Raw genomic sequence first — 12,804 nt, forward strand, 5'->3', positions numbered from 1 at the left:
GTGCAGGGAGGCGGGGAGAGACATTGATTGATTAAGGAATTGGCTCACATGATTATGGAGTCTGGCAAGTCCAAAATTTGCAGGGCAGGCTGGAGACCAAGAGAAGAGCTAATGCAGCAGTTCAAGTCCAAAGGCCGTGTGCTGCAGAATTCCCCCTTGCTCAGGGGAGGTCAGTCTTCTGTTCTATGCAGGCCTTCAGCTGATTGGATGAGGCCCACCCACATTATGGAGGGTAATCTGCTTTACTCAAAGTCCACCAAGTCAAATGTTAATCTCATCCAAAAACACCGTCACAGAAACATCCGGAATAAAGTTTGGCCACATATCTGGGCATCATGGCCCAGTCAAGTTGACACATAAAACTAACCATCACAGGGTCCCCAGGTGCATCTTGTTCAACTCCCTCATGCATAGAAGAAGAAACAGAGGTTCAGAGAGGTCCAGGGGTCTTCCCAAAGTCTTACAGCAATGTAACAGCAGATCCTAGCTGCCTCCATCCTGACCCCTAGCTCAGTGTCCTCTGGACAGTCCCCCTGCTCCCACATGGCTCCTAGGAAACCAGGGACCATATGAGAACAGCAGCCACAGGCGACACACCTGAGTATGTGGCCTGAAAGAACAAAAGCCGGCTGGCAGGGAATTTACATATCATTCACATGTTGTGCTCTAAAGTTCAACATATACAGAAATTCCCCAGTTCTGCCTTTTTCCCGATGGCCTCCTAGTTTCAGCTGCATCTGTTTGGAAGGACCCCAGGGAGCACTGATTCTCTAGGTTGGTCACCAGCCACCTGCCGGTTCCTGTCCCCTGACGCTGGCCCTGAGGCTGCCTGAGCCACAGGTCAGAAAACCCTTTCTTCAATCTGATCCAGGCTTTCTGCTGTGTAAATACACCTCCGCCCACGTGGGAGTTGCTTTCAGGTGGTGCACGAGTGGACGTTTGTTATTTTAATGGTCATGTATTCATTTTTATGTTGCTCTGAATTTATGACTGGGGACGCTGGTTTCCCATGTATGGTGGTGATATAAAGATTCTCTTTAAACTAAATTTCAGCTTTTTAAAAGTGAGTCAATGGAAATAAAAACAGTGAGTAAATAACACAACAGGCAGTATGTCAATATGGCCAAAACAGAGATGAAATGGCTGAGATTTTTGGAAATGCCGGACCGGTTGAAATGTCTCCTGCCACCATGTCAACCCCGTTCCACGCGGCCTCTCGTCAGTGGGCGTGAAGGCAAGGGGAGGCGGTCGCACGTGTCGGGAGAAAGTGCCTCGTCAGCTTTGAGACACCTGGCCCAGGCTCCATGGCATGTCCAGCCACCCTGCCCTAGAATGCCGGAGTCCCAGACACAGGGTCCCACCACCAGTTCCTGGAATCCGGCGTCCACCAACGGAGCATGTCACCTGGACCCACTTCCTCCCATGCCTCCCAGCAACGGAGTCATATTTTCCCACCCAGACCCCCCACCAACACGGAAACAAGCCATTTCTCTATACATAAAAGCCTGCAAGGTAATTAATATCCCCACCATTTAACTCGGCTGTAATACTCTCACTGTTAATAAGCTAGCTAAGAGCTCCGCTTGAAATTAATAACTTGCAAATGACCCAAGAGCCCTAGTTTCATACCTTCTTTTTTATAAAACAAAAAAAAACCAGAATTTAAATAGAAAAGCAATTTTCATTTATGAGCCAGTATCATTATTCATAACTGGAGAATTGTAAGGAGTAAAAGTCTCCTCCACTTAATTAGAGTCTCGAACATCACAGGAAAAGGGGGCAGACCGTATCTAGCACTGGGGAGAAGGAGGCAAGGAGTACAAATCAAAAGGAAAAAAAATCCTCCCGTGTCTACGCGGCGGCCTGAGGAGCGGGCCCGGCACCTGTCCCTCTTCTGCAGGGACAGAATCCAGCGCCTGCAGTCACCGCAGGGCTGAGGCTGGCAGGGGAGAAATATGCAAAGATACCGGCATGTCATATCCATGTCCTCAAGACACAAGCGATAAAGTCTAATCTTAAACTACAAGGGAAGCTGGAAGGCGGAGGCGGAGGCAGTGAGTGGGGAAGCAGAGGTGAGGTTAGGGGCTCCAGGAGGAGGAGGGAAGAGCTGAGGCGGGGAGGGCAAGAGAGACAACTGCGTGCTCTCTCCCGTACCGATGGCCTGGCCTCACTCCCTCCAGCCACTTTGTCCTGGGTGCCGGACACTTGGCATGTGTGATCTCCTTTAGCCTCACAGTAATAACCCATATTTGGTACAGGTGAGGAGATGAGCCTCAGAGAGGTTAATGAATTTGCCCTGGGGTTGCCCAGCCAGTGAGCGACAGAGCTGGGAAGCCAGCTCAAGTCCCTCTGATTGCTGCCAGGCTGAGCCACCGGCGCCTGCCATCTGCACAGCAGCTCTGCTGGGCTCGTCCTCCCCTCTGCCCTCTGCCCTCAGCCAGTGAAGCAGCCTTCATCATCCTCGCACTGCACAGATCTGGAAACTGAGGCTCAGAGTAGCCAAAGGCGAGTCTTGGCCAGGGCCAGGGCTGGGAATTGAACCCAGGCCCTGGGACCCAAAGGCCCATGCTTGCCTCGTTCCAGGGCACAGACATCAGGATAGTTGATGGTTGAACCAAAACACACGGGGTTCGGCTGAGGCCCTGGGGGCGGCATCTGCGCCTGGGGCCCTGCAGGTCCTCTGCCCCAACGGGTCCCTGCCAGGCTCCCCGGGGTCTCTGTCTGTCCCCCATGTCACTGCCCCCCAGCTGGCTGGAAGGTCCAGAGCCCACCTGCACCCCTCCCCCTGGAGCTCACAGGAAGACGTGTGGGTGACACTGTTGACACACAACCCAGGTCAGCCACACACACAGCGACACCAACTGCTGCTGTTTTGAGTCTTTCCCACGGGCGAGGCCCCATCTAAGCCCGTAACCCGGATCACCCTGTTAAAGACTCACTCTAACCAAGTAGGTACTATCCTCCTTTCAGAAGTGAGGAAACTGAGGCATGGGGAGGTCAGGCTCCAAAGTCACTCGGCCAGTCAGCGGCTCAGCGTCCACAGCCGGCTCCTAGCCCGAGTGTGCGTGGGCCCCGCGCTCATCCTGTAACAGCAACAACCGCGGCCAGGTGCCCGCCGAGCGCCGAGCACCGAGCACCATCTACGCCCTTCACCTGTGTCGCCCACAGTCCTCATAGGACCCCCGAGGGAGGTGCTGTTGCCATCCCCCGTGTTATAGGAGAGGACTGGGGCACAGAGAGGGAGCGTGGCTGGCTCAAAGCCACACCGCCGGAGGCAGAGCTGAGATGCAAACCCAGAGAGAGCAGCTCCAGGGTCTGTGTTTTTAGCCCCTTCGCCCTCACGCAGGGACCCTGGGACCCTCGAGTCACCCTGTGGCCCTCCCAGGCTGTCCAGCGGAAGCATTTCCGCCTCATCCGCCCCTCCCCTCCTGAGCTCTTGCTCCCCTACCCCTGCCCGCCAGCTGCCCACTGACTCCTGCAGGCTGAGCCCCTCCGCCGCCGCCCTCCCTCCCTCTCCCCTGTGTGCCCCCTTCCCGCTGCGCCCTCTCTAAGGACTGGAGCAGACTCAGAATGTCTGAGCTACAAAGACCTGGCAAGTCTCCACGCCCACGCCCATTCTGCAGGCAGGAAGACCGAGGCCCCCAAAGAGGATGACCTGACTTGCCGAAGGCCACATGCCGCTCCCACTCTGCTGGACTCAGGCAGCCTGCTCCACAGCCTCCTGGTGCCACCAAAGCCGGCACTCTCATCTTCCCTACAGCTCATCCCCAACAACAGCATGGAGTGAGACCTCCTGCCAGGGTCCCAGGAAGAGCTCCCAGCAACAAGATGCTCCACCGGCTGGCAGGGCCGGGTCCCCATATGGGCCACCTGCCGCATGAGGCTCGCGGCCCAACCTGGGCTCCACAGCTACGGTCTCTTGCCAACTGTTTGCAAGACATGTCCTGTTAGCTTTCAGGCTGGCAGGGGAGGCACGCCCAGGTGTCTCAGCCAGGAATCAGTTCCTGTCCCTTTTGAGGGACCAGATTCCTTAGGCGGTGGTTCCCAGGCTCTGAACCAGCCACCTTGGAATCACTCCTCAAATATAAAGCTTCCTGGGCCCCACTCCCAAAAGAGTGTGACCCAACAGGTCTCGGGGAGGGCCCAGGAATCTGTATTTTAAAAGCCCCTGTCACCACCCATGTAATTCTGGCAAGTGGGCTTTGGAACCTCTGCTCAGAGCTCTTTACTCACAGGAGGTCAAACTTAGGGGCAGTTTAAGGACCTTTTAGCCCACCCATTGTACAGATGGGAACACCGAGGCTCATAGGGTTTGTCCTCAGCCACAGAGTGACTCAGTGACAGGGCTATGACCCAAATCCAGGTGTCCTGGCTCCCAGGCCAGAATGCTTACCCTTTTGTTAAGACTTCTTGGGGGACAGCAAGAAAGTCCTAGCTCAGGGCAGGAGGTCATGCTTGGCACAGAGCAAGACCTTCATGGAAAATTGTCACACAGGAATGGAGAGCATTGAATTAGGGACAGATGCCACCTCTTTCTGCTCATCTCTCCCCCATTCCATGAGGTCCTGGTGGGGCTTAGTCACAATGCTCCGCACAACCCATTCATAGGAACACATGCTGTGTGGGTGTGACGCTAGGCCAGGCTGCACAGAGCTCTCAGCCCAGATCATGCTGATTGGCTCAGGCACGAATACCTGACCCAAGAAGACCAATCAGAGTCTCTCCTGAGATTTGATATTTGAACCCTGGCAGGGAAGCTCTCTCTTCCTTTTGGGGAACAAGTTGTAGGGGTGAGACTTGGCGCTACCAATGCCCTTCTTCCCTAACACTTGGAGAAAGCCCATGTCAGAACACCCACAGGGAAGCAGACTCAAAACATGGAAGATGGTGTCCTGCGAATAGCATCTGGGCTCCTGGATCTAACCTTGCCTGAAGCTGCACAAGCCTGAACACGGAGTTACATGAACTGATAAATTCACTTTTTGGCTCAAACTAGTTTAAGGCGGGGTTTCTGTCACTAGCAACTGAAAGAGTGCTACCAACAGAGAGGCTCTGGGCAGACCCGTTTGGGGGCAGGAAGTTTAGCTGCCCTCAGCCTCTTCCCATGTGACTTTCTAGGGAGACCCTCCACCCCCCGCGCTGGTGAGGCGTGTGTCGGTCCATGAGGAAGGCACGGAGTCTTGGGAGAAGCCACCTGAAGACAGACGGCCAGAGGGAAACGCACCGGACTGACAGCCAGAACCTCTGGGTTCCTCCGCTCCTAAGCGGCGTGACCTTGACCAGGCAGGTAACGTCTCCGCGTTAATCATGTCTTTTATTTGCTGTGCTCTGACACTTTGACACCAGCGGCCCTTGCTGACCCTGGAGGGTTAGCCGGGTCCCAGAGACGGCAGACAACTTGCCCGTGAGCCCACGGCCTTTAAATGCAAACCGCCCAGTCCAGAGCCCACACCCCGTCACCTGCTCCATCAGGCTGTCATGCTCCACATCACTGTCCAGCTGGCCTAGTCACCCAGGGCCAGCCCCCTGTGCCCCGGAGCCCACTGAAATTATTCGAAGTAGCCGACCGTAAGCCGGCTTACCCCGCCTCATCCGTCCCTCCCCCTGGAAACCACAGTACAGGCTCTCCCCGCAAATGCCCCCACCCCTCTGCCTCCTGGCTGGCCCCTGTGCTTCCCTATGCGGCACCCCCCCCATGGCTACAAGTCCCCTCCCCTTGGGATCTGTGACTATAACAAACTATCCTGTCAACAGCAGTTGTCTCCTAATCTGCTGGCCTCACCATACCTGAATAGTAATAAAGCCTGTATTTGTAAAAGTCCTCTGAACCTCAGTTTTCCTATTTATAACCCAGGGTGGCAGCCACCCACCCCGCCTCATACAGTCTCGGCAGGAACCAGGCGTGATAATGTTGTAAAAAGCCTCAAAACTACAGAGGGCTCTGCCCGCGAGAGACGGTACGTTCAGCCCCAAAGACGGTCTTTCAAGGACACCACCGTCAGATTGCCTTGGAGCAGGTAGGGCTGGAATTATCATCCCACTCTCCAGACGGGTAAACAGAGGCACAGCAAGGTAAATGACTTGCTTGAGGACACACGGCTGGTTTTCCAAATATCCAGGACACGGGAGAAGTAATCGGGGCCAGCTGGGGTTAACCAAGGAGAGCGTCTTGGAGGAGGCAGAGCAGTGGGTAGACAAGCACACGTCACATACATGCATATGCATGTACGCACGCACACACACGTGTGCACCCTCTCTTCTGCCAGCCCTGGCTGAATGAAGAATGCATGCGGTGTAGAGGACTGGCTAGACAATTTCCCTGTCACTCCCGCTCCTAATTTCTCCCGCCTCGTCCTTGGACACAAACGGGAATCTCTCTTAGGTTCACAATGAGGCCCCTTCTGCAACGGGCATTGTTGCCACAGCTCCCCACGTGACCCTCCCTCTCCCCCAGCTTCTCGGTCGCCGTTCTCTCAGCCCAGCGAAGCCTGACAAATCCCTCCTGCAAACGTGCATGTCTCAGGCTCAGCACAACCTCCCAAAATAAAATACAAACCCTTATGAAGTGATTTCAGGTGACTCACAGCGTTCTGTTTGCAGCGGCATTTCCCGCGTTGCTTTCTCCCCAGATCCCGAACATTCCTCATCTGCAGCAGCCATGCAAGACAAGTCCAAAGACAGCCAGGGAGGCCCGCTGCTTCAAAGACCCCAAACAACCGGACCCCGATGATGAGACGCTCCCCTCCTTCCCACCAGGCCTGTGCTGGAGGCCGGGGAAGGAAGACATCCGGTCTCTTGTGCAGACAGTGACACCACTTGTAGTCATCGTGGGTGCAGGTAATCGCTGCTTCCCATACGCCCACACTGTTCTAAGCACTTTGCATTTCTTCGCTCATCTAGTTCTCACACCAAATCAGTGGGACAGGTATTGTTACTGTGCCCATTTTACAGATGGGGACACTGGCAAAGACTGAGACATTCTGACGATCCAAGATCAGCACCCTCCCACGGCAATGATCACTGGAGCAGAGAAGTGGCTGCCCCGGTGGGTGGGGCATGCTATTCCAATTTGCCACAGTCCCCACCACCCCCTATTGTGTTACACCCGTCTGTCTGGCTCATTTAAGTCATTTGCTCTGGCCCCATGGGTGTCTGAGTTTGCAGCCCCTACACCACACTGCTGCCCCCCGTGGTTCCTCCACTCCCATCTGGATCTTAAGGAATAAGGATTCAGGGCTGCAGATCTATAGAAAGCTCCACCCTTCCTCTTCCTCAGACCAACTCCTCCAGGAAGCCTTCCCTGCTTAGTCTTCCACTCCACAAATGTCTGAGCTGAAAGGAGGTCGTCTAGTTCTGACCCATCAGTGACAGATGAGGGCACTGATGCTCAGAGAGCCGGGAAATGCTGCTCCCCTTGGCCACACCCCTAATGGCCATCAAGTCCTGTCCGCCAGCAAGGCCTCCTTGCCCGTTCCTGTCTCTGGGGGAAGCAGGGCTGGTGTCGTTCTCGTGCCCATTTTACGGATGAAGGAACTGAGGTAGCACGCTGGGCCTCTCTTTGCAACGCTTGAGGCTGCTCTCGCTTCCAAGGGTCAAGGCTGTTTTCCCTCCCATCATTCCCGGCTCTTCTGTCAGTCCCTGAGCTCTAGGACCAGGTCTGGGCCCCTCAGCTCGCCTGGCAGAGGGCCTCAGGGAGCCCTGGCCCGGTGTCGCCCCTAAGGCTCCCGCCCGATATTCCAGCCCGCCGTCCTACCTCCTCCTTGTCACATCTGCCCCAGCTACACGCCCCCTCCGGGCCCAGGTGGGGCCTGGATTCTGCCCCTAATTTCCCAGCTGAAGGAGCACCCCAGAAAGGCTAAGTGTGACCCAAGGTGACACAGTGACTTCTGGCAAAGCTAGGATTGGTACCTGACCCCAATCCCTATCTTACCATGTTTTTCCCTCCACTCTGTGACCATTCCTCCTGCTTGGACCTCCCTCTGGGGACCCTGACCACCTGGGAAATGTCCCCTTTTCTGAGGTGGGCAGTGGAGTCTTGGACCCACCCCAAGACAGTCATAGTCATTCTCTTAGGGCCTTTGATACACATGCCCTGGCGGGTCCCTCAGCGCCCCCTCCCTCCTACTCCCAGCACTCTGTCTATCTCTGGGTACCCCCAAGGCTGTCCATACAGCTGTGCATGTTGTGCACTGCTCGCCCGGCATGGCCACGTGCTGCAGTGCTAATTGTCACTCACGAGGCATCGCCACACGTCCTGTGCGGTGTAGCTGCCAACTGCAGGAAGTGCCACAGCAGCTCGCCGCGCCCGGGGACCGGGGAGCCTCTCCTTCCCCACCACGAAACTCCCTCCAGCAACCCGGAGGGGCCACCAGGACTGGCAGGAAAGGTCCCCTGAGTAGGGGAGACCTTGCTTGGCCATAATTAAACTCCACTGCTGTGCAGGCTGCAGACAAAAGGGAAGCCATAATGGGATTACAACTGTCATAAATTAAAATCATAAATTCAATAAAAGCCGCCTCGGCCTCCCTCTGGAAATGGTTGGCCCACAGCAGCTGGCTTTGATAGGCATAATGGAGGGGCCGAAGGAAGAGAGGTCAGTGCCACCAGGCAGGCTGCAGGCTCAGCTGCTGCAAGCCCAAACTGGCTGGCGCCAGATCAGGGGACCCTTCTCCAGAGCACACTCCCACAAGTGCGGGCCACGACAGCCAGCAGTGCTCCGGAACCAGCAGTGGCTCCCTATCATCCCTCAATTTAATCCAACCTAGCTCTTTACCAACTTCCTGCCTTAGGATTTGCTGGCACACACCTCTGCCACCCATCACCTGGGCATCCATCAGATGGCCTTTGGCCTCAAATGTATGGGGAGGTAGAAAAGGCATATTTGACACAGGTAAGTTCTGGGTTTGAATCCCAGCTCCAGCACACGCAAGCGACAAGAGCCTGGACAGGCATGTGTGTCCGGGAGCATCCTCCCTCCTTCCCACCCCGAGAGCACCACCCAGCCACCCCTTGCACGTCCTCTCACCCTGCACTGTTATCGGGTGCCGGCGTGCGCAGACTCCACGCTCATCACTGGGGAAAGGGCAGCGAGGCAGCGAGCTTGTGCCGCCGACGTTCCAACAGGGAGACAGACATAAATCCATGAATAACGGACTGTAATGGCCGAGGGGCCACACAGGAGACCCAACCACGTCGGGAAGGAGGCACGTGGTGAGAGAAGATTTTCGTGAGGAACTAAAGGCTGGAGCTGAAAGCTGAAGGATAAGACAAGACAGAAGGGTAAGGGGGCCGCGGAGACTCCCAGCCCGGGGAGAGTGCGTGCAAAGACCCAGGTGGAGCCGCAGAGGGTCCTCGTTTTGTGCAGCCTGAAGTTTATACAGCTTGGGTGGGGGGCGAGGGCTTTAAAAAAAGAATGCAAAATTAGGCATAAAAGTTAGTGTTTACTTAGAATGGAAAAGTGTTAAAAATGACACTTTTTTTTTGAGATAAGGTCTTGCTCTGTTGCCCAGGCTAGAGTGCGGTGGCGTCATCATAGCTCACTGCAACCTCGCACTCCTGGGCTCAAGCGAGCCTCCTGCTTCAGGCTGGGACTACAGGTGCTGCCACCACGCTCACATAATTTTTTATATTTTTGTAGAGACGGGGTCTTGCTATTGCCCAGGCTGGTCTCAAACTCCTGGCCTCAAGCGATCCCCCCACCTCGGCCTCCCAGAGTGCTGGGATTACAGGTATGAGTCACCTCGCCCAGCCTGATGATACATTTTCTAAAGCTGACATATACCACAAAATACAGAAAAAAATTTTTTTATTAACCGCCTGACACACTTCTGTAATTTTTTTTTTCTTACATTTTGGCTGCATACTCTTGGATTCCCTCTTGAAATGTCAAGATTTTGTAATATTATTTTCTAGAGAGAGAGAGAGATAGAAGACAGATAATTCCTCCAGCACGGTGGTGTGAAATACACACACATGTATACATAATACATCTATGTACATGTATGATAAGCATATTTTGTGATGCAAAATGCACAAAACATTTGGCCTCACACACACATGCAGTTTTGTCGGTGAAGCTGCCCTGGGTTTGCGCCCGACTGTGGCTGGCAGCGCAGCGCTCCCCGGAGCAGTCCACGCCCTAATGCCCGGCACGCGTGAGGCTGTTGGGTGACTCGGCTCAGGGCAATTAAGGCTGCAAATAAACTGACCTTAAAATAGGGCGATTCTCCTGCATGATTATCCAGGTGGGCCAGTGTCATCACAAGGGTGGGTGCCTAAAAGAGTGAGAGACAGGGAGAACCAGAGAGATGGCGGCACCAGAGGGACTCAGCCCAGCGTAGATGGAGTCGGGCCCAAGCCAAGGAATGCAGGTGGCCTCTAGAAGCCAGACAAGGCGAGGAAATGAATTTTCCCTTTAAAGCCTCCAGGAAGAAACGCGGCCCTGCCGACACCACACCGTGGCTTCAGCCCGGGGAGACCCATTGTGGCCGTCGGACCTGCAGAGCTGCAGGTTAGCACATTCGCACGTCCGAGCCCCCGCGTGTGCTACGGCAGCAGTGGGAGCCTAGTACACCTACAAATACGAGAATTCTGGTCAATCCCATTTTACATGATTACCACTGAAAAAAATTATATGTATCTCACACGTACGCTTGTCCATGACGCATCCTCAGCTCCCGTTTAGAGGAAAGCCTGATGGGAACCAAATCCTGCGCTTGCAAATGTCCACAATGACCAGCTCCCCACTCCGTACACATCACACCTTCTGGGCCGGGCACCGTAGGACGTGATCACCTCGTGCATCGACCCCTGGCCCTGCGTCTTCATGTCCTGGCCTCGAGCAAGTCACGGGTGGGTGGTAGGAGCACTCCTTACATAGACTCGGGGACTGTGACTCACATACGTTATCCTGTTGAACCCGCACTAATTCAATCCCCTGCTCAACTCTGCCTTAGATGGACTTGAAAACTGCCACGGTCACTCCAGCGCCCCAGACCTGACGGCACTAGAGTAAAGGTGGAGGACGACGGTGGAGAAGCCTGCGTGGACAGACAGTGGTCTTCACGGGCGACATCTGCAAATTTTGCAAACACACACGACCTTGTGGACCCAGCGCTAGGGCTCCTCTCAGGGCCTCGGAAGGGACCTGTACAACAGAAGGCCCCGCGCCTTGAGGGCCACCAGAGTGTGGCAAAGCCACACCTGCCTCATCCAAATGACCCGAAGCAGGTGTGGTAGCAGGGGCACAGAGCCTCGGGGCGGGACCAGACCAACCAGGGCTTCGTAGCTCAAAGCGGGGGCTTGGCCCCGTCCGATTCCCCAGTGGTGAGCGGGACAGTGCCAGGGTCCAATCGCAGTGGCTGCCAGGTGGGGGGGCTGGAGGAGAGGGGTGGACGCTGGGCAGGTCACTGCAGGAGTCCCAGCGAGGGCAGGGGACGACTGGGGCAGTGGGGAGGGTGAGGAAGGAGAAGCATGGAGAGCCGCCGAGCAGGTGGCAGCCACAAGACTGTGACAGGCTGGAGGTGGGCTTGGGGAGGGGCAAGGTCACGGGTGACTCCAAGCTTCTGGCTGGGAGCTGGGGGGACTCCAGGGGTGGAGTGGGTGGGGGCGCTGAGGGAGAAGCCCACAGGACGGAGACAAGCAAATCTGTCCTCACTTCCCCACAGCGCCAAACCGCCACACTGGGACAGCACTTGCCCAAGGATGCCCCTGCAGGACCCCACCTGGCCCCAGGCCCCTGCTCACCCTACCTCTTCTGTCCCCCCACCCCAGCCCTCTGGGGGTCTCCATCCCTCCCACCCCAATGCCCAAGCCAAGCCCAGAGTCGCTGTGAGCACTTATTAAGCCACTAATTAATTGAATTTTTCCCCCTCATTGCATGCTGTTAATTAGTTTCTTGTAGTAACAGAGACTATTATTCTTGGAAGTAATAACTTGGTCCGGGAGGCAGTTTTAATGCTACTTATAATTACTGGAGGAGGCAGGGTCCTGGGCTCAGGTGGGCAGGGCTAATTCAGGAAAGAAAAGCAGTGAAGGCAACACAGTTCTCTCTTGTCTAAAAGATGACTTTCATTTTCTCTCAACATTCTTCTGCATTTTTCAGATTTTCTCCAGTGGAAAGCATTACTTTTATATTATCAAAAGTAAATTTTTTTAAGGCAAGGAAGACCTTGCCAGAAAAGGTGTCCAGAAAAGTTGTCCCTTGGAAAATGGAACTCCAGGGGGCTGGGTTGGGGCCATTTGCTCCACAGCTTCTGTTCCAGGCCGTCCTTTCTGTTTCCTCCCTGTGGTCCCACAGCTGGTGGGCACCAAAACCAGCATGCAAAGTCAGGGCTCTGGCTCCAAGTCCGGGGACCTACACTGACGCTGGCTTTCTGATGGGTACCGTGTCAGGGGAAAATCCTCCAGGAGTGAAGTCTTGCCCAGATCAGACATCAGGAGGCCACGGGGAGGAGATGCTGAACAAGCAGCAAGAGAAATTACAAATTGCAGGGCCAGCACGGTGACCCGTGCTGGTAATCCTAGCACTCTGGGAAGCCAAGGTAGGAGGACTGCCTGAGGCCAGGAGTTAAAAACCATCTCTAGAAAAAGCAGAAAAACTAGCCAGGTGAGGTGGTGAACGCCTGTAGTCCCAGCTACCTGGGAGGCTGAGGCAGGAGGATCGCTTGAGCCCAGGAGTTGGAGGTTGCAGTGAGCTACGATGACACCACTGCACTCTACTCAAGGCAATGGAGTGAGACTCGTCTCCACAAAAACAAACAAGGCAACTGAGTACCCCTCCTCACAACTCCCCACCCTTAAAAA

Source organism: Eulemur rufifrons, chromosome 8 (genome assembly GCF_041146395.1).
Source record: "Eulemur rufifrons isolate Redbay chromosome 8, OSU_ERuf_1, whole genome shotgun sequence".
Classification (NCBI taxonomy): domain Eukaryota; kingdom Metazoa; phylum Chordata; class Mammalia; order Primates; family Lemuridae; genus Eulemur; species Eulemur rufifrons.